At 38.4% G+C, this 21829-nt stretch overlaps 1 protein-coding gene across 8 annotated transcripts in view; it reads right to left on the bottom strand.

The window, feature by feature from the left end:
• The window catches only part of SOCS5 (suppressor of cytokine signaling 5), a 101268-nt gene that overhangs the window by 55485 nt on the left and 23954 nt on the right, over positions 1-21829 (bottom strand). The window lies entirely within an intron of this gene.

The raw sequence follows: 21829 nt of genomic DNA on the forward strand, positions 1-21829 counted from the left end.
CAATTTGATGATATCAAAATGCTCTTATTTTTAATTTAGCAATTGCGTATTCTAGACTAGATGGTTACCTGAAAGCAGGCAAAGTTAAAACAACAACAACAACACAAAAACCCAACAGCAGAACAAAATTTTAAACAGATTTCTCCAATGTAGTACAGGGGTCAGCAATCTTTTTCTGAAAAGGGCCATATAACAAGTAAGTGTTTTAGGCTTTCCAGGCCATTCGTTCTCTATGGCAACTACTGAACTCTGCCATTTATAGCCTGAACACAGCCACAGAAAATAAGTACATGAGTAAGTATGACTGCATGTCAATAAAACCTTGTGGTTCGTGAAATTCAAATTTCACGTAATTTTCACTTGTTACAAAATTCCTTTTCTTCTGATTTTTTTTTCAACCATTTAAAAATGTAAAATTTATCCTTATCTCACAGGCTGTACAAAAACAAGTGGCAAGCCAGATCTGGCCTCTAGGTCATTGTTTGCCAACTTCTGATAGAACACATTATAACAGCTTTGATATGACATTTACTAAAACTAATGGTCATTCATTCTATGGAACAATTTAGGGAAACAACAGTCTACAAAGATCATCTTAAGTATGTAATGATAAAGGTATATGAATGGTTCCTAGAGCATAACAGTGAAAAAAGTACAAACTATTTCTTGTAAAAATGAAACACATACATATTACGGAAGAATTAAAACACTATATAAACTATTGAAAAAAGTCTAACCTCACCTGAAGCTCCACCCCCTCAGAGATACCCACTGTTATCTCTGTTAGTATGTGTTCTCTCTCTTTTTTTGGTTAAGATTTTATTTATTTGAGAGAGAAAGTGAGAGAGCGAGCGAGCACGGGCAGGGGGAAAGGCAGAGGGAAAGGGAGAAGCAGCCTTCCTGGTGAGCAGGGAGCCTGATGCAGGCTCCATCCCAGAACCCTGGGATCATGACCTGATCCCAAGGCAGATGCTTAACCAACTGAGCCACTCAGGCATCCTAGTATGTGTTCTCTTTTATGCAAGAAGCTGTACATAAGATTCTTTTACAATTAAAAAAACTTTGTGTTTGTGGCTATATCCCTTCTCATTTCCTGAAAAATGTATTTTTTTAAAATTAGTTATGCCAGAGATAGGCTCCAGACAAATAAAAGAGAAAAATGTCTGGCAGCTACGTTTTTTAAACTGACAAATCCAAGAGTCTTTGAAGTGAGCAATAAAACATTAAAAAACATTTTTAAAAAAACCCCAAAACCAACAGGCAAACATCTAGAAACCTGAAAACAATAATAATAATGATGATGACACTGATGGCTGAGGATATGATTTCCATTATTGAATGCTAACCATGTGCCAGGCACTGATATAAAAATTTTACTTCTCCTTACAACCCCGTGAGTAAAAATGCTCTCAGTTTTACAGATGTAGACATTAATACACCCGAGAGATTAGTAACATCCTAGAGGTGAGTTTCTTCCATTATTATCAGACTGTTCAGGTTTTCTATCTTGAATACAGCTTAGAACTAACTGTACACTAACAGCTCTAAGTCCGAGAAGTGTCATCACAAAGCCTTTTTAAAACCTCAAGGAATACATCATTTCCATATTTTTATAACTATTATAGAGCAAGAAAAGTATGGAACTGATATTAAAAGTTGACAGAGCTAGCAATACATAATCAAAAGAAAATTACTAGCTGTTCCATTTTAGCTGTAATGAGTGAAACAATACTGACCCAAAGAATGTAGAGTAAAAGGCATATTCACAGGCTTGCTGTGAATGTTTTGCTGTCTACTCTATGCCTGTCAACTACGAGAGCCCCACCCCTTTGTGTAGGTTTGTATGCTACTCAGAAATGTTTTGACATTATTAAAACTAATGGGTCTAGGTAAATAAGTTCTGCTTCTTAACGAGAATACTAGTAATGGTCAGTTAAGAATGTTTGAAACCACATGCCTCATTTCAAGGGATGAAGCTTAAGAAGTTCCTATACTTTTTTTCCTGCATATTAACAGAAATACAAGTCCACTTAAAAAAAGAAGAAGAAAGGGGACATCAAAATAAGAATCAAGTCACAGTGTTAGGCTGCATTAATACCTTCCCCCAAAAGATAATTTAAGGGCTATTTCTAATAAAAAACGAGTAAATAAAATTTGCATCTCCGTTTCTCAAATTTGACTCACACAACTCTAACTTCCAGTGTAGGAGGGTACGCCAGGCCATCAAAATCCAATTCTTAAACCAAATCACTTGCAGAGACATTGCCTGCCTTTCGCTTCCAGTGGCAAGGGACAGGCATGAGACAGTCTAAGTGGGAATGGGGGAGGAGAGGAGGTTCATTTCCAGCTTTACCACTTCAGAATGCTGTGAACTTGGGATGTATTCATACTTGGATGTCCAATTTCTGAACCAAATTTCCCTCTTGGTAAAATGAGGATAACGACACCTACCTTTTGGGTTGGGTATGAGGATTCGAAACCACATCTATTAAAGCCTTTGGCACAGGACACACTCAAAAGACAGGAGCCTTCAAAAATGTTACCAGTGGTATCTAGCATAAAGCTTTAGCTTTTCTTTCTTTTAAAAAATAATTACCCCACTCAGTTCTGGGTTATGACAAAATGTCTGTATCTTCCGATATACAATAGTTGTCAGACTGCAAATTCTATTAACCATTTAAACTTCTATATGATTTCCTAGGAAACACTACGGGGATTTCAGTGTTCCACAGCAGCTGAAGCTGTAGTTCATCTACAGCCTAGTTAATCTGCATAGTGCTAGGCAAGGCCCAGGAATACAGTCCTCATTCTTTTTTTTTTTGCTCCAAAATTCCTTTTTAGTCTATAAAAAGAGTGCCACAATTTAAATTTTACCATATAGATACTGCACACTAGAGAAGCATAAAATCCTAGTAAGTTATACTTCATTTTCTATGGAGAAAGTATCTTATGTAATAAACTAACAAATACACCATTCACTGAAACGTTCTTAGCTGGCCAGCATTATTGGCAGAGTGTGGTGGAACACAAGGAACATATGCTGTAGCTTCAGAGAGCCCGAAAATCAAATTCAAGCACTCTGCTAGTTGTGTGAAATCTAAGTCTCAGTGTTTCAATCTAAAAATAGGAACAATTGCCTTCTTTTACAAGGGTTTCTAAGAGGAAAACATGATATAAGGTAAGTACAGCTGAGTATATCATAGGGGCTCAAAAATGGTAGCTTCTGTTTTACAACCAATCCCAGGCAGGAGAAGATACATGTTGGTGATAGTAGTAAAAAGCAAAGTGTTTCATGTCTAGCGAGAGGTGATTGGTGAGTGAGTCTTGCCTTTCTCTCTCTCCTTTCAAGGGAGGCCGCCTCAGTTAGGCAAACCAGGCACCTTCCCTAAGCACTGTTAACAGTGTGTGTTAGTACCGCAGACGCCCCTCTACAGACGGGCGTCGACACCCCCCGCTCCGCATCTCCCATAATGCCAAAAGGCAGCTACAAACAAACAAATAAAAACCAACAAAGCACAACTCTCAGCTGAGGGACTGAGTGGAGCAAGGGACTACACCTGCTAGCCTTAATCCAGAAAAGAATCTCAATGAGCTCATTGTGATCCTGCTAATAATTTACAAAGAATATTCAGTTACTAATGGTGAGCAATTGTAATCTGGGCCATTTCCTTCTCTAATAAGGGCAACCATTTTTACAAACCCTGCAGTTTAGTCTCATCAGAAATACAAAGACTCTAAGGACTAAAACAAGATGATTTTTTGGATAACAACACTTTACTTTTATCCTTTTATTTTCTATCTAAAACCACTCAGAATACATTTATCCTCCTTGTTTAAATCTAAAGGGCACTATTCTATAAATTCTAGGCCTGTAGAAAACTAAGGGTCTTCAAATAATTCGATAGCTCGTAATGAATCCAAGAAAGAAAATAAACATAATTAGGACAGCTTCAATGTTTTTGATCTAGATTCTCGACCAGCTAAAAAAAAAAAAAGAAAATTTAAACATTTTGAAATTAGTCTATTCTTTAGAAAGGTATCTGGGAGGGGTTGGGAGAAGTAAAGGCAAATAAGGATACCTTTTAACCACTTAAGAAAATTAACGTCAAAAGAAACATTTTGACCAAAATTATAGACTAGGAACTCCAAGTAATACACCCCAGTTTTGTGTTATGTATTACCACGCGACATACAATTTTATTTTTTAAAAAACAGGACAATTAAAAACCTTTAGCTCATTAACAGAACTGAAATAAAACCTCACCTATCAAAAGCTGAGAAATGAGTAAGCTGAAAAATGATGAAAAAAATACTCATTTTAACATTTACTGATACCACACGTGGAAGACATCATAATAAAATTCAAGTTCTCAGATGAGAATACTTAAAGCCCTTGCTCTACCCATATTTACTCTAAGCCGACCCACAGTTTAAACAAACAATATATTTTCTGGACACCAAGTGCATGGCAGCATAGAAACTGCAAGTTAAAAATGGGGCGGGGGTTCGAGAGAAGAGAGGCGCTGTATGCCTGCACACTGACCAGACCAAGAGAAGACCAAAACCCTGAAAAAGCACAATAGTCTAGGGTCACAAACTGCAGGGATACCTATTGTAAGACATAAGAAAGGGCACAATTAGAGATATAAAATAAAGATTTAAAAGATAAAAGGCCATTATGAACAACTTTAAGCCAATACATTTAAAATCTTAGAAGACATGGCTAGATTTTTTGAAAAATATAAATTTCCTAAACTGACTCAAGGAGAAATTAAAAAATCAACAGCCCATACCTCTTAAAAACTTGGAATCTGTAATTAAAAATCTTTGCCCAGGAAAGCGTCAACCCAGGCAGGCATTCCAGGCAGAAGTCGGCCTGTCTAGCAACTGTGATTTCTAATCACTATTGGCCAGAGCGAGAGCTCAGGGTCAAAGGAGAAGCGACAGCCAGCATAATAAAGCAAGAAGAAGAAATAAATGCATACTAATTGGAAAAGAAGAAGTAAAACTGTCCATTCTCAGAGGACCATGACTGTCCGCACAGAAAATGCTAAGGAATCTTAAAAGAGGAAGGAAGGAAGGAAGGAAGGAAGGAAGGAAGGAAGGAAGGAAGGCAGGCAGGCAGGCAGGCAGGCAGGAAGGGAGGGAGGGAGGAAGGAGAAAAAATGGAACACCCTAGAACTAACACAAGTAAGTTCTCAGCAGGGTCACAGGATACAAGATCAACACACAAATCAAATCACTTATCTATATACTAACCACAAACAGTGGAAACTGAAATTAAATGTCTTGCAACAAAGAAAATGACCTTAAAGGGCAAGAAAACAGACTGATATTTCTGTGAAATAATTCCTTTAGCCAAAGTCCTAACTTCCATATGCTTCAGAAGGGTAAGATTAAAATGGAAGGGGGAAAATATGCTAGATGTCCTAAAGTTGCCACTGCCTTTGTACTTCCCCTACGGAGCGGTGAGGAAGAATGTGGTCTACAGTCCAGCCCATAGCCGTGCCAGGTCCATGCCTTCTATCTCTACTGCCCTCTCCCAGGCTCAGGCTTCAGCATCATTTGCATGTCTGAGTTGTAACAGCTGCCCAGCAGAGCCTACCTTCCTCCACTCACTGCCCTCTGGAACATCTTCCATTACATTGATCCCATGATTTCAAGCAGCTAAGAAAAAAGTCAAGGGACTCGGTGTTTGGCTACTTCCTCCACACTTTAAGAACCATGCACAAAAGGAGCAACAAAACAATCGTTCTCAGTATCATAACTTAGGAATACAAAGGTAACTAACATACCTGAAATTATATCACTTCGAGAAAAAATGTGACCAAATGGTTGTTTTTATGTGTATAAAGAATCTTTCTCTAAAAAGAATTCCTTAGAAACTCTTAGAAAAAAAATGAATATTGCAAATAGTTAAAAATATAAATAAACAACCAAAAGAGATTTGTGAGGAGTCTTTCATGGGAGATGTTAAAGAGGATAAGCAACCCTCTGTCTCTAGCCAGCCCAGGTAGTCTCTCCTCTACAAGCAACTGAACTGACTAACCTCAAGGCGCTGTGATATTTTTTTAATGTTAGAATTAAAAAAAAAATAAGCATAGCCTTCCACAAATAGTCACATTATTTAAGATCTAACAGTAGTACAGCAGTAGGACAGTAGTGTGACTCCTGATCACACTACTGTCTGATTAAACTAAAGTATAATCCTAACATCCAACATACTAAGTTATCTAAAGTCTCATACTCTACAGCTAGTCAGGTGTTGATTTAATACTCAACTTAAGTAAGACAAGTCAGTGCCAGCTGTACAAATACCTAATAAAAGTCATACTGTTCTGTCAATACAACCCACCTCCCCCACCCCGAGAAGCCTGGTCTCCCCCTATAAAAGCCTTCATACACAATTTAAGGAATAGTTACTTCCCATAAACATAACTTAAAATGGTTGTGTTTTTTTGTTTTTTACAAAGAGAAAAATAAGCTTAAATAGTTTCAAAGATGAACTGAGCACTTTAAAAGTACAATTAATTCTCATATTCTTTGATAACTAAGGAAAAACTACTTCATGAAAACTCAAAAATTTCTTAGGCATTGTCAGATTTGAAATGGATTAAGATCTACTATTTATTTAAATAGTTCACATTAAAATTGTTTGAAGTACAGCAGGTAAAAATAGTCTCTTATTGCTTGCAAGTAATCCAGGAAACCCACTTATATGAGAGAATTCTCCACTTTGTCAACTAATTATAATAGACTCTAATTTTCCCAGTAAAATGTCAAACTTGCCAGTTAAATACTTGGATCTAATGTAGATGAACCACTCCACAATTGCTATTTCTCACTGCTAATCATAAATAAACATAAATCAAAATCTGATTTTTAGAAATCTTTATTATTATGTTAAAAGAGCTAGTTTAAGGAACAGCTAACCATCCACAAAGATTTTCTATGCTCTGTACCTGATCAAATTACTTCAAATACGTGGTTTGCATTACTTTGACTCCCTACAGATATACTTTACTGGAATTACAGCTTAATATTATGCCCTCAACTTTTATTAAGAATTTATAAAATGGAGCGCCTGACTGGCTCAGTCAGAAGAGCATGTGACTCTTGAGGGGCGCCTGGGTGGCTCAGTCGTTAAGCGTCTGCCTTCGGCTCGGGTCATGATCCCAGGGTCCTGGGATCGAGCCCCACATCGGGCTCCCTGCTCAGCAGGAAGCCTGCTTCTCCCTCTCCCACTCCCCCTGCTTGTGTTCCCTTTCTAGCTGTCTCTCTCTCTGTCAAATAAATAAAAAAAAAAAATCTAAAAAAAAAAAAAAAAAGAAGAGCATGTGACTTGATCTGGGAGTTGTGAGTTTGAGCCCCACATTGTGTAGAGATTACTAAAAAATAAATAAACTTAAAAAAAAGAATTTCTAAAATAAATGGCTGGTATTATTTCATGTTCTAAAAAATGGTATCAAAAATACCAACCCTCATATAAAGACCCACACATAAAACTCCTTTTTGGCTTTACCGCCAAGATTTCTCTCTTTAAAAAAAATCAATATGCTTCCTTTAAGCAGACAATGAAAAACATAAGTCAAGTGTTCCTCCTCTTTTCTGCTATTACCAACAGGAAAACCAAATGGAAGACCTTAAGGTTATAAATTTGTGATAGATTTGGAAATCCCCCTCCCACTCCCTTATGTAAGTCTAGATCAAGTATCATTATACTAAATGTCCAAGTATAGGTTTATTTTTTTTAAAGATTTTATTTATTTATTTGACAGAGAAAGAGACACCGAGAGAGGGAACACAAGCAGGGGGAGTGGGAGAGGGAGAAGCAGGCTTCCAGCCGAGCAGGGAGCCTGATGCGGGGGCTCGATCCCAGGACTCTGGGACCATGACCTGAGCCGAAGGCAGATGCTTAACGACTGAACCACCCAGGCGCCCCCCCCCCCAAGTATAGGTTTATTGCTAATCATCTTTTTAAAACAGATTTTATTTATTTATTTGACAGAGAGAGAGCACAAGCAGGGGGAGTGGCAGAGGGAGAGGGAGAGGGAGAAGCAGACTCCCTACTAAGCAGGGAGCCCAACGTGGGGCTTGATCCCAGGACTCCAGGACCCTGACCCAAGCTGAAGGCAGACACTTAACAGACTGAGCCACCCTGGCACCATTCCTAATCATCTTTTTTTCTTATGTTTGGAAGTAGATGGGAATAAAAACACAGTTAACAGTCAAATTTTCTGAAACTTGGAAACTATACTTCTGCGTCTAAAATTTAGTAATCTCAAATGTTCCTGGAAGAGGAATGGGTAAGAATTTCAATGGATTGTAAAAACAGATAAACCCACCATAAAAAAAAGTAGTAAGTAAAAGAAACCATATGACCTCTCAAAGAGGAGATGGGAAAGCCTACTTAAAACGCTGAAGAAAGAAACCAAAAGGAAATCAAAATACTTAATGACATAAAACTTTAAACTTTGGATGTCAAAAAATATGCCATGAACAAAATTCAAGGACAAATGATATACTGTACCTTTAGACCGAAGTTTTCACAATTAGAAATTTATTTCAAGAAAATAGGTAAGGACAGAGATTTACATACGAGATAGTCCTCATAGTATTATCTTAGCAAAAAAACTGGCAATAACTGTATTTTTTAGTTAACAGAGAATGTGGTACTTTCATATGCTGAAATAATAGACATTAAAAATGATGTCTCTGGAGTATTTAATATTCTGGAAATATTCATGATATTAAATGAATATGAATATAGAACAGTACATCTAAATTGACCTCAACACAAACATATACATATAAACATATTTAATAAAAAGATTATGGATAGGAGGTACTACTGTGGTTATCTTGGGTGGTTTGTGATTATTGTAATTTCATTTTTTCCCCCTTTCTGCATTTTCTAAAACATTACATTTAAATGTATTAATTTCCTAGTTGGAAAAAAATGCTATTAAAAAAAAAGGTATTCAAAAAGGAAACAGATCTTGAAAAAGACCACTCTGATTTCATATTATAAGCCCAAAATTATTTGAAAAATGTGTAAGAAATAAATAATGAAGTATTAAAAACTCACTTTTAAAGAAAAGGTGGGGTAACTGTGAGGAAGGAAAAAGACACATAAAAACATAGTGGGGTGAGAGGGGTGGGTGAACCAAATCAATGAAAAAAGGAATAACGTAATACAGAGCTCTCCACAAAGACAGCCTGATTTTCTCAAACAGTACTAGGGATCAGTAGTAAGTAACACTGGATTGGGAAATATAAAATACCCTTTCCGAAGGAATACCGATAACAAGTAATGTGCATTGTTTTTTGTATATGGAGATACTATTTATAGGATAACCAACAGAAATAGATTATGTGATGACATATAACAGTACCACTTTCAGCACAACTGAGCTTAGAAGCCGAGTTTCCAAAATGTAATAAAAAAAAGGGAATAAGCAGTGTTAGGAAGGGTGCATATTCTGGTGTCATAAAAACAATTTCTAGTTGTTAATCAAAAAAGTAGCATTCTGATATGAATTCAACTCTTTCCTTATGTATCAGTCTCTTCTGGTTGCAGAGTACTGACATTGACTCAGGCTGGCAAACATAGTTGGGCAAGGCGGGGGACAATGACTGGTTCTAAGCATCAATTTGAGGACAAGGGAAATAAGACTTCTCACAGAAATCCAAGAACAAAACCAGTAACACAAGTCGAGTAGACCTCAAGGACACTGGAACGGAAAATGTGGTCTAGTCCCAAGGTTGCCTGAGGGGACCGTGCCGCGGGAGTTTGTGGATCCTCGTTCCAGCATTCCGGCCACTGCTATGACTCGGAACTCCCTGGGTACTAGGCTTTTGGTATCTGATTTGCCTCCGGCCACCAGCTGCTCTCTCTGCTCCTATACTCTAATTTTTTTTTAACCCCAAAGCTGTCACTTGGTCATACCTTGGCTAATTCTTGGTGCATCACAGGTCCCTCCTATCTCCTTCTCTTGACTTTTCAAATTCTGCTCCCTTCCACTGCTTAGCTGCAAAATCTGTGACTTTTTGTAAGTTCTGTGATCCACATCACCATGTGTATCCCTACAGTAACCGGCACTCGCTAATACCTGTCTATCCTGAGTATATCCAGACAGAAAATTAAAAGCAGCAAGAACTAGATTTCTTTAACCAGCTGAGATCTGTGGGAACTTGACTGGTCTGGCTTGTTCCTATCTGGACAAAACTCTCTATGCTAGTGCACCTGGCTGGCCAGGGGCTGACCTATGACTGGCGCCTTTGATTTGACACCTGCACCAGTCCAAGCACCTACAGCCAAGTAAGAGAAGGTCGTTTATAATGTAAAGTATAGCTGCCTCGGTTTACTCCCTCAGCAAATGTTCCCCTTAGACATGATTGGGGGAATAGCAGGAGCCGAAATTGCTCTGTGACAACACACAATAATATGGAGATGTTTAAAACTACTCCAGATACTCCAGGGTTTCATAAATCATGTTCCCTGGAATATTAGTATGCTATAAAATATTAAGAGGTATTCTACAGGTAAAGTTTGCAGTTTAAATAAGGTAATGCCTAAGCCCTCTGAGAGAAGAAACCCTCCTACGCATTACTACAGACTTACTTGACAAAGGCAACCTTATTAAGGTTTCACAGGACACTAATACTCTGTGGATCAGTTTGGAAAATGCTGTCCTATAGCGCTGCAACTTTGCCCACAATCCAAAATCCACTACAACGTTAGTTTCAAGAAAGCAGGGACTTTGTTTTGTGTCATGCTTGGTATGTATTAGATACTCAATATATGAATGTTTGTGAAAGTCATTAACATGGAGGCTGAAGGAAAAACAGGAAATAAGAGGCTAAGTGGGAAAAAAAATCAAGAGGATACCATATCTGGTAATGACAGACTAAGATTTTTCTGACCAACAACCCTCCTGCTGAAAACAATTAAAAATTCCTAGATACAAAAAAAACAAAAACAAAAACAAAAACACAAAAACCAAAAACATCTTAAAACAAAAAGTTGACAACATGGTAGGAAACTGCCAGATAAATTCTAGGGTCAACTGGGACCCCAGAGAGGTAGTAGGACCCCCTGAAGACACTGGCCCTGAGGGCACTTGCAGATAGAACACAGCAAATTAGGGCACTTCGATGGCTCAGTTAAGTGTCTGCCTTCGGGTCAGGTTGTGATCCTGAGGTCCTGGGATGGAGTCCCTCATCGGGCTCCCTGATCATCGGGGAGTCTACTTTTCCCTCTGCCCCTCCCCCCTGCTTGTGTGCGCCCTCTCTCTCTCTCTCAAATAAATAAATAAAATCTTAAAGAAAAAAGAAGAACACAGCAAATTAGGTCTTTGGTTTCAATGGCCTCACTGAGGGGAACAAATATCAATGCAAAAATTCCTCAAAAGATGGGAGAGTACAGGGAACTCTTCCCCACATTGAACTGGGGCCACAAAGGGCTATAACCTCAGGTAAAGGTAAACTGTAACAAAACCTAAACTCTAATCCCACCCCCAGGGGACTGCAGGGAAGTAGTTTTAGCCCAGAGAGAAGCAAGAGAAAAAAAGCCTGGTGGGTAGGATATCCAGGATATAGGTTCCTAAGAAGTTTGTTCGCCCCAGACAGGGGTTTGCAGTCTGGGTTTGCATGGCATGTTCATGTGGTGGAACAGAATGGGTACAACAGATTAGAGAAATAAAAATGTCATATATATAACACATGGACGAATGGCACAAAAATAAGTCCGACAAAAAAAAGATTACATATTGACATATATACGTATGTCTGCATATATGTGTAGAAAAGGGCAAAAGTAAACTACATCATTTAGGGATGTACATATAGGCGGTCAACTTTAAAGAGGAAGAAAAAATTATTATCACCAAAGTAAGAATCTGGTAACTTGTCGGGGGGGGGGGGGGATGGGGCAGAGACAGCTGGGGAGGGGCACATAGCAGGCTTCTGGTATACTGGCAGTGTTCTGTTTCTTAATCTGGGTGGTGTGCTTTATAATTACTCATTGAACTGTACCTTTATATTTTATTCATTGTCCTATATATATATATGTATGTTATATTTCACCATAAAAAGTGAAAATAAAGAGCAAAAAGGAAGCACACACGAGAGAGAACAAAGAAAGCAGAAAGCAGTATTTGTTGTAGGCAACTAGCAAAGGGCTACCAACAACCACCTCAGGAATCTGTAGTGAAACCCAAATAGTCCTCCTCTATACTAATCCCTTCCCTGATTGGATTACCTTTATCAGTACTGTAACGTGTATCTTAAGACAATTTCTAATCTAATTACAAGAGAAACACTCCTTTGCCAAGTTTTTTTTCCGACTTGACTCCATATGGTTATATATGTTTTGCTATATACACAAAGAGCCATTCCGAGAGAGAAAGCCATAAACATTTGGCACAGCAGACCCAACAAAATGTTCCACTAAAGAAAAACATGAAACATTCAATTACATACTGGCAGATTACTTCCAATGTTATGAAATTAAGCTACATGTTAAATGTTGAAAATTCAATAACTTAACTTACAATATTTAAGAACATTAACTCTCCTTGGTATGACAGAATTCTGCCGTAATATCTATTTATTCTAAGATGTTGTTCTTTATGAAAGAATCTAAGTTCTTGCCCCTGTTCTGCATCTCACTAGCCATGTACAAGCAATGTGGATTCCGCTTTCTTTTTTAACAGTGTGGGGGAACTTCAGTTTCCTGGATGTAGTTTATGAATGTCATCTACTGAACTAACTTAACTTAGTCCCTTCGGTTGAAATGAAGCTAACGGGAAACAATTGTATTTGATTTTAAGAGTTTTTAGATCTATGCAGAAGCTATGAGAACATACGTTCTTGCCTTTACAGTGATAGTCAGGTATTTCTAGGCCCGAGTCCCACCTCCTCAAGCACAGCTGGTGGTGTGGGTAAACTGTACCTTTTTACACACTCCACCCACTTTTCAATCCTAATAGCTTAAGAAGTCTCTCAATTTGGCTATTCCCAGTCATAGCTCAGATTTCCTGTACCTAAAATGATCTTAAAATTTCTCCCCAGATTGGGATATCAGTACCTGTTTTCTATAGAAAACACCCTTATATTTAATGGGTTTATATTTACCCTTATATTTAACATTACCTAACTGAACAGTTCCTTTTTCCAGAATGGCTCTCAGATTTACCTTTTCTCTGTCACTGCCAGTAACCCTGTCCAGATTTCTACTGCCCTTTCCTAGAGTTCAACAACACTACAGTCTCTCCTCTCTTCCTAGAATCAGAACACGGCCAGACTCATTTCCTTTCAGGAACAATCCGCAGTCACATGCAGCACCTCGTACCTGACTTTCACTCACTGCCATCTGTCATTAGGCCCCGTTTTACCTGCACTGAATTCTCCTTCCTCTGAAACCCCTTCACTACTCTGTCCTTCACAATTCAATTCCATGTTTGTCTAAACCAAGCTCTAATTTCTCAAAAAGGGTTTACTGCTAACATCACAATGTGTTCTTTCCTGCTCAGATGATTGCAGGCAGGTTCATCTTATCTCTCCAATGGTACTATGAGATTCAAAAACAAGGAAATCTTACGCTTCTTGTAACCCAAAACACCTAGGGGAGGCATGGGAATTTACAGCCAGATGTTTTTGGAAAAGACAGAAAGGTATCAGAACCAAGGTGCTCTATTCTATTTTGGTGCTTCGGTCTTGGCTCAAGTAATTGAGTAAAATCAACTGCTGGCTTGTGAGTTGGCTAGTCAAGTCTGACTCACCGTTTTGCCAAAATGACCCAACAATCAGCAGCAACAGGAAAGTGTTTGAGATTCTGTTTAAACTACTGGACATGTACTCTACTTACATTATCTGAAAGCTTGATCTGAGAATTTTAGTAAAAGAACCAGATTGCTAATTTGGACTATGTGCCCAGTGGGATAGAGGCCAAAACCCAGAATTTTCTAGGCATCAGTCATATTATTGGCAATCAAATATCCAATCATTATTGTCACTAATTTCCACCTAATAACAAAGGGGGTCAGGTGACAGGAATGGAGCTAATTTTCCTTACGTTACCCACTCATAACCCTTTCCTCTTCAATGCCAGAGAATTTCATAAAGCAAAACCACCAAGCTACGGCCATAATTTATAATTTCTTTCTCATTGTCCAGTGACAGTAAAATCTCCATATTTTATTTTATTTTATTTTATTTTATTTTATTTTATTTTATTTTATTTTAGGGGGCAAAGGGAAAGGGAAAGAGAGAGAATCTTAGGTGGGCTTCATGCCCAACGCAGAACCCAATGCGGGGCTCGATCTCACAACCCTGAGATCATGACCAGAGCTGAAATCAGAGTCGGACACTTAACTGACTGAGCCACCCAGGCGCCCCTCCATATTTTATTTTTTAAAAAATTTTCTTTATTTTTATTATTATTTTTTTAAGATTTTATTTATTTATTTGACAGAGAGAGAGCACAAGCAGAGGGAGCAGGAGAGGGAGAGGGAGAAGCAGGCTCCCCACTGAGCAGGCAGGGAGCCTGATGCAGGGCTCAATCCCAGGACCCTGGAATCACGAACTGAGCCAAAGGCAGCTGCTTAACCGACTGAGCCACCCAGGCATTTAAATAATCTCTACACTCAATGTAGATCCTGAGATCAAGACTTGCATGCTTCTCCAACTAAGCCAGCCAGGTGCCCCTAAAATCTCCATATTTAAAAATGATAGGAACTCACAAGTTGTACTCTCCTGTGGCTTTACCATGTAATCAAGAGACTCTTAATTAAAATAAAATCTAATCTTTTCTTGGGAAAAGCCCCTTATATTTCTTTCTAATTCTACTCTTGTACCCATTTTCCAGACTTCCCACCAGGTTAATGTTTTTCAATTTTATTTTTTAGTTTATACTTGAGAAACTGGGATTGGGAGAGGAGATTACTTCCTATAAAACTATGTTTCTAATATAGATGATTGTTTTCCTCTTCTCTTAAATTTCCCTTTAAGAAGGTATATAATTATGTGCTTTGGGTTTGGGGGCAGTGGTGGTGAAATTACAATAGAACAAGGCTCTCTCTTGAGGATATTTGTAAAAAACAACAATCTCACAGAAAAGTGTAAGACAGCAACCCAAGCATCCATTGCCAAATGAAAGGATAAATAAAAGGTGGTACATATAGATGAAATATAATCAGCCTTATAAAGGAAAGAAATTCTGACATAGGCTGCAACATGGATGAACCCTGAAGACATTCTGCTAAGTGAAAGAAGACAGTCACAACGGATGAATGTTAAATGATCCCACGTATCTGACGTTCCCAGAGTAGTCAACTTCACAGAGACAGCATGCAGAACGGTGGCTGCCAGGGCTGGACAGAGAGGAGAACACGGAGTCAGGGTTTCATGGGGGCAGAGTTCTAGTTGGGGAAGACAGAAAAGTTCGGGTGATGGATGGTGATGGCTGCACGACAATGTGGATGTACTTAGTGCTACAGAATTATATATCTAAAAATGGTTAAAACAGTTAACTTTCATGTATTTTACTACAGTCTAAAAAAACCTGTATAACCCAGAGAAGAATATACACCCTTGTAAGTCACTTTGTGTTCTGTGTGGTCAGTCAGTTCAGAGGCACTACTGAAAAAGAGAAGCCAGGCCCTCTACTATTGGCAGTATCCTTCTCTCCGTGTTATGGAGAAAATGGAAAAAAAAAGAACAAGCAACCTGAAAAGCTGGGAAAAACAGACTTTAAAGGGACTTTAAAGGGTATTGCATGCCATGCTAAAAAAAGTACTTTTATTCCTGTACTTGGCCACATTAAATGACTATGACTTCATAGATGATTCTCTGCACATTCTAGAAGAGCCAAACGGCTCAGTCAGAAAACAATCACAACTGTATGGATTATAGTATGGTGAGGACAGGGGTTAGGCAGGAAAAGAAAATCTTATTTCTGTAAGAGAAAGGCACACTAGTATTTTTGTAAATGTTGAGGACTAGAAGAAATAAATACCTGGCACAAGGAAAAGATTAGGACTCCTGAGAGAGTTAAGGAAGAAGAATATGGACAATATAGAAAAGAGGGAACATATATATATAATTTGCCAATGTGTGGACCACGTAAAGATCAGAATACCTGCCCCCACGTCAGTGAACTGAGGTCAGTGAATTACACTGTAACTATGCGCATCTGATTATAATATTTTATTTTTATTATATGCATATACCCACAGTTTCTTTTCACAAGTAGCTATCATAAGTTAGTAAGTAAGAGCCAAAGAGCACTAGTCTATAGAAGGAATCTGGTTATTTGATGATCACATACCTTTTCCTATCAAAGAAGAGTTACAAATACGACTGAAGGAGAAAAAAAAAAAATCAGTGTTCCTTAAGGTTATTAAGAATTTGAATTTTTATTCAAGCAAGTAGTATATTCTTCTGCATTTCTGCAAAAATCATGTATCATTGTTCCAAATTTTTAGTTTTGTAATTTAAAAACAAACACCAATGCCTCATGAAAAAAATTTAAATACGGTGACTATTACCTCATAGAAGTATCAGGGACAAATTATTGAGAGTATATGGCTTCCGTGAATCCATAGTCCATTAATTATATTCTCCAATTTCAAAGATCAGAAAATTCTAAAAAAAAAAGGTCTTACGATGTTTCCATTATTTTTGTCTTTAGCTCTTCCTAAATTTATGTACTACATTTTAGCCTTTTAACAAATATTTACCATATGCTGATCATAAAAAAGACTGTGTGGGATACCAGAGTTTATTAACTAGAAAATTGTAGGACATTTTTTTTATGTTTTACCTTGATGTTCTTGTTTTCAATTCGTTATAGAAAGGGTCTTTGCTACCTTCAATCAGATTATGAGTTTTATCAATATCCTACTCTGATAATAGGCATCAAAACACTTGCTAAGGAACACTAAGAAAAAGGAATTAATTTTTTAAAGGTGGGGGAGATCGCTTTCTCAATTTAGACTTGTAATTCGTATCATTTATGTCTAACTTCTGCTTGAAAGAATGCAGTTATAGCACTTATTAACCCCTGAATTTCTCCTGATATTTATTCATCCCTTATAATGGCTATTCTATATGATAAAATAATTGAGGCAAAAATAGGAATCCAGTGGGCAAAGAGAGATCTTTCACCCAAGTATTTATTTCTCAATGAATGCACATTACAATAAAAAAACGTCTCCAATCATGAGTCACCACACCATTTTTTAAACACTGGAAAGATAAGGCTCACAACTAGCTGTTGTGAAAGCTGGTTATAAAGTCACCTGATTCATTACCATAGAGAAGACTCTATGGCCCTCGTCCTTAAACTCAAGAAACGGGAGTATAGTAATAGTGACTTCTAGGAACACACAAAGGGCACAGTTGCTAGTAAGCATATACAGCTTTTGAAGTATTCTCAAAGGAGTCAAGGCTGTAAAAGATCCACCCTGGCTCCTACTCACCTCACTGGAAGTCCCAGATTCTAGCTGGGTGTCCTTCAATCTGCCCTCCACACTGTCACCAGGGAATGTCATATAAAGAAGTCTCAAAATATAATTCTCTGTCCAAAATGTTTCAGCGTTCTCTACCCCACTGATGGCTAAATGCAAATTCTTTCAAGGGAAGTACAGGCCACTGAGAATCTGGCCCCTACCATTTAGATATTATGTTTCATAATAGTGTTTCCTTTTCTTCTCCCTTCCAAGTTCTAACCCTCTCTCTTTTTTTTTTTTTTTAAGATTTTTATTTATTTATTTATTTGAGAGAGAGAATGAGAGAGAGAGCAGGAGAGGGGGGAGGGTCAGAGGGAGAAGCAGACTCCCTGCCGAGCAGGGAGCCCGATGCGGGACTTGATCCCGGGACTCCAGGATCATGACCTGAGCCGAAAGCAGTCGCTTAACCAACTAAGCCACCCAGGCGCCCCTAACCCTCTCTTTTAATACTGAACTATGTATGAGTTTCCTAAACACATTAGGCTTCCACTTGCATGCTTTTTCATGTTGCTGTTCCCCTTGCCTGGAATGCCCTCCCCCCTACTTTTACTACACCTGGTAAAACACTACACTCATTCCTCACGTCTCAGTTCAATTGCCATCTTCTCATCAAGTCCTCCAAGACTCCTCCAGGCGACCCCAAGAGCTCCTTCTCCCTGGTGTGTTGGTAAACTAGCTCTCAGAAGGGGAAAAAAGCCCTGATACAGTCACTTCGGCTATTAACATTTGTTTTGAAAACTCAAATTTGTGTCAGTGTGCTTGTTACATTAGGGAACAACACAAGCACAACATGAATCCCATTTGCCTGTGTGCCTTGAAATGTTAGATGAATGCAGAGCACTGCCCCCGGCTGCCCCCACTCCTGTGCACCCACCTCCAACATCTCCCAGCTACCTCAGGCAGCCTGCTGTGTCAGGGCCATCCCTGTCCACATCTGGTGGCAACTTTCCCTCAGACTTCAGACACCTATTTCTACCACTTCACAATGACTCACAAGAGGCAACCTTTCCTATGCCCACCTCCAAAGGCCGACTTCAAGTCTTTTTTACGGTAAAGCACAATATTTATTATTATATTTATGTTTTTCTTAATCATTTTAACATGTACAATTCTGCTGTCCTTTTTATTCAGTTCCTACCTTTTAAAAAAAAATGTGTTACGGAGGAAATTTTTGAGTGTTATGTCCCATTTTTCCCTAAGCTTGGTGATTTTTAGGAATGCACATGTCCCGTGACAGCAGAACTGTCTGTCTGTCTGTAGGATTTGCTGATTTCTGTGGTGTACACACTACCACAGATGATTTCAAATACTAACAGCTGGGCTCCCGTGTCCATTTTGGCTCCAACACAACCTATCCATAGTCTGTACAAGTCTTTATCACAGCAATCATTGTTTTGCATAACAAATGTTTTCCTGTTTAAAGACAGTAAGCTTTAAACAGGGTCTTCTTCACCTTAATACCAACATTCCCTAAATAGTACCCAGCTGTTAGTAGGTGTCCTGCTAATGTAGACGCCAGAGGGCAACAAGACTTAAGATCTAATGTAAATAATGCTAACTATAAAATCTATTTCTACAATGGAAAATTAATATCTGCTCTGCTCCAAACCCCAGTGACCCTGTTAGTAACTGGAGAGACAGGATTCAAACAGTGTTTCTAACTCAAAAGTTTATCACAAAGACAATGCTTCATAACCAACCTACTAATCTACATGTGGATTACAGACTAATTTAAAAAACAGATTCTGGAGATGTGGTCTGATGGATTTTTTTTGGTGATTGATTATTTATATAAGATGTCTTACAAGAGGGGCACCTGGGTGGCTCAGTCGGTTAAGTGTCTGCCTTCAGCTCAGATCATGATCCCAGGGTCCTGGGATTGAGCCCTGGAGGGCTCCCTGCTCAGCGGGGAGCCTGTTTCTCTCTCTCTCTGTACCTGCCGCTCCCCTTGCTTGTGTGCTATCTCTCTCTGTCAGATAAATACATAAAACCTTAAAAAAAAAAAAAAAAGATGTCTTATCTTTGTGAAAATGATAAAATTACACAAAATAGGACCGACCCTCCAACTATGGGCCATTTTATCTAATCCAATCTTAATCTAAACCAATATCAAAAGTTACCCTGAAATCTAAGACAAACAGCATTAATATATACTAAAATTGAAAATACAGAGCATTATATAGCATAGCAATTACCAGTGATTTATTGGCCAAAAACCACATCTAAGTTGATTTCTTTACATACATATGCACACACACGTACACACATGTTTAAAATCTTAAAATTCATAGTATTTACTTCTCAACTACTGCTTCCTTGATAATATAGAAAAGTATAATCTCAAAGCTATATATTAATGATTTTAGTAAAAAAAAAAATTAGTTCTTCCTCAGCATACTACTGTATGTCTCAAACAATGGTGAAAAGTTACTTCAGCTTCTTATATTCAAGTTTTGCTAAGAAACTAAAACATACTTAGTGCCTGTGAATCCAACAGCACAGAGAACTGCTGCTCACATTTAGCACACATGAGGACAAACCAGGCTTATCAAAACAAGTTACTGGGCCCCACTCTTAGAATTCTGATTCAGTAGGTCTGAATTTGGGGCTAGAGATTTTGCACTTCTCACAATTCTCAAGTGATTCTGATACTGTTGGTACTGGAACCACAACTTGGGGTCAGAAATACCTGTGTTCAAAGCCCAGCCTGTCACTTAATATCTTTGTTCTCTGGACATAAGTTTAAAAGTTCTACCCCTCAATTTTCCCATGCCTAAAAGACAGAGAGTTACCAGAAAATTAAGCAAATAATATATTTAAAGTACCCAGCACATGGTGAGGACTCAAATGATAACTACCTATGTTGGCAGAATTAATGAATGCCATACTTAAAAGTACACACTGCAAGTGCTGGCTTGGATGGAGTAAAAACACTCCACACCCTGTCTCTCCAACTGAATACAGCTATAAAATCTAAATACAATGAACAGAGCAGCTATTTAAAGAATCTGAAAACTAAATGGTAGCAGCCAGATTGAGGAAGAAGACCAGAATTCGAAGTATCATAGAAGCAGTGTGGGTTTACTGCCCTCCCCAAACCCATCCTGTTGCCTAGACTGGGGAAAACCTGGAGTGGCATCAACATAAGCAGTGTTCCAGGAGAAGCCCTCTAGTTCTGGCTGAGGAAGGAAAGGGATCTCCTGGCAGTAACAGCAGGGGGCCCATAGGTACCCTAAAAGTCTGAGGAAGGTCTCCAATCCCAGGCTGTGGTTTCAAGAGGGTGTTGCAAACCTCTCTCCCAACCCCCTCCACCCATGCTCCCACCACTTGTCCCTGATGTGTGTGCAAATGCAAGAAGTCAGCAGAGTAGACAAAGCTTTCTGGCTAGAGGACCAAAAAGGCGAGCCCCCAGGGAGGTAGGAAGTATAAGGGAAATTGCTGAATGGGTGGAACTCAAAAAAGCAACTCCATGACGTTGATTAACCTCCTGGGCTCACTCCAGAGCAGAACATGGCATGGATCTCATCCTAAACAACAAACCAGAACCTCTGAGAATTGAACAGAGATAGAAAGTCACCTATCTCCAACTGGCCAATGGGCAGTACGCACAGGACAGATCCAAATAGCAAAGCGTTATAGGCTTTGAAAATGGAACTGACAGAAAGCTGGCTGCAACTTGCATGCTGAACCCAACAGGAGTGACTGCATACTAAAATATAAAATGAACATTCCCCATAGAATTTAAACAAGACCCATGGCCTTATAATACTGAAGAATGCAATTCAAAATTGCATAGGAACATCTCATTTTGCGTGGGACAATAAAAAGACACTGATATTGAGATGACATCAAATGTTGGAATTATCTGACAAAGATTTTAAAGCATTATTATAAAAATGCTCCAAGAAGGGTGAACACTCTTGAAATGAACAGAAGATCTCAGCAAAGAAACAGAATCAAATGGAAATTTTAGAACTGAAAAATACAGTAACAAATAATTCACTGGATGGGCTTAATAAGTAAAATGGAGATGACAAAAGAAAGCCAGTGAACTTGAAGACAGACTGATAAAAAATACCTAGTCTACACAACAAAACAAAACAAAAAAATGAACAGAGCACAAAGGACATTTAGTATTCCAAAAGGACTAACATTAGCATCACTGGCATCCTTAAAGGAGAGTGAGAGTGTAGTGCAGAAAAGTATCTGAGAAAACAAAGGCTGAAAACTTTACAAACTTGGTGAAAGACACAATGTATATACACATTTGAGAAGCTCAGAGAATCTAAAGAGAATAAACCCCTGAGAAATCCATG

This window comes from Mirounga angustirostris, unplaced genomic scaffold, assembly GCF_029215605.1.
Source record: "Mirounga angustirostris isolate CCGP_5_RB_7025 unplaced genomic scaffold, mMirAng1.0.hap1 SCAF_10, whole genome shotgun sequence".
NCBI classification, from domain to species: Eukaryota; Metazoa; Chordata; class Mammalia; order Carnivora; family Phocidae; genus Mirounga; species Mirounga angustirostris.